Source organism: Otolemur garnettii, unplaced genomic scaffold, assembly GCF_000181295.1.
Source record: "Otolemur garnettii isolate 467f Iridium unplaced genomic scaffold, OtoGar3 scaffold00166, whole genome shotgun sequence".
NCBI lineage: Eukaryota > Metazoa > Chordata > Mammalia > Primates > Galagidae > Otolemur > Otolemur garnettii.
Window position 1 is genome coordinate 969,442 of NW_003852561.1, and position 1,084 is coordinate 970,525.

The following is a 1,084-nucleotide window of genomic DNA, read 5'->3' on the forward strand; positions in this document are numbered from 1 at the left end:
TTCCAACTGCTCTACCTTACAAGAGGTAACAGTCTTTGGAAAAAGTCACTCTACATTTGTACAAGGTTCTAAGTATACAGTTTATCACGAGTAACAAAGCTACTTTGCAAGACCTGCTTCTTTCCAAAATTAAAAAAAAAATAATTCTACTCTGTTGTGGTATAAATTCTTATTTTTATTTTTTTGCAAAGCAGCATAGCGACAATTGTAAGACTGCCAGAGGTTGTGGTCACTACCTTAGTAAACATCATTTGCATATCAGTAAGAAAAAGGAAACAGGAGGAAGAGATGGGGATTCTGAAAGAAAATGAAAAGAGCAGATTCCAGAGATTCCACTGGGCCTGCCCTTCTCCTTCCAGCCAGTCCTTCCTTCTCTCAGCTGACTGCCATCTTGTTTTCTTCCAGGAAGTGAGGAACCCAGGTTTGGGAACGCTGTCAGTAGCACCTGGCTTCTGCACATCCGCACTACACCGGGTTGGGAGCCATCCATCTTGGAGGCAGACAGGGCTGGTCACCAAGGAACTGGGAGGGTGGGAAGCCCCCCACTCTGGATCACAGAGATCTCCTTGGCCTCAGGGCCAGACCGCCATTGAGCATGCTGGTGTACTGATTCCACACAATAGGGTCTGTGTTCACTGAAGGGGCCAGGATGTCCTTGGGAAACATTTCTGACACTCTCTTTCCGTTCGTACCTAACAGAGCCATGGTGTTCCCGATAGCCAGCTTCCTCCCTCGGCGTGCTGAGTTATTGTTTGCCTGTGGGTCAAGTAGTGGGCCTTCAACTTGCCCTTGGTGGTAAAAGCTCACCCGCACGTGTTACACACAAAAGGCTTCTCTGCTGTATAAGTCCGCTCGTGAATCTGGAGAGCACTGGCAGATGACAAGTTCTTCCCACACTGAGTGCAGCCATGTTGCTTGGCCTGTTGGCATGGCTGGGCCACCAACAAAGGGGTCATCCCTGAAGACAAGGTTGAGGGTCCCACAAACGTGCCAGAACTTCAACTTTGACATAGGTTGGCTGGGTTTGGATACCTGTTGAAGGGAGACTGCTCTGAGAACTGATAATCTTTTTTTTTTTTTTTTT

The 1,084-nt window shown here is 47.4% G+C and overlaps 1 pseudogene; it reads right to left on the reverse strand.

The window, feature by feature from the left end:
• Positions 1-375: 375 nt before the first annotated feature.
• Positions 376-1,084, reverse strand: part of LOC100942969 — a 4,746-nt pseudogene continuing 4,037 nt past the window's right edge.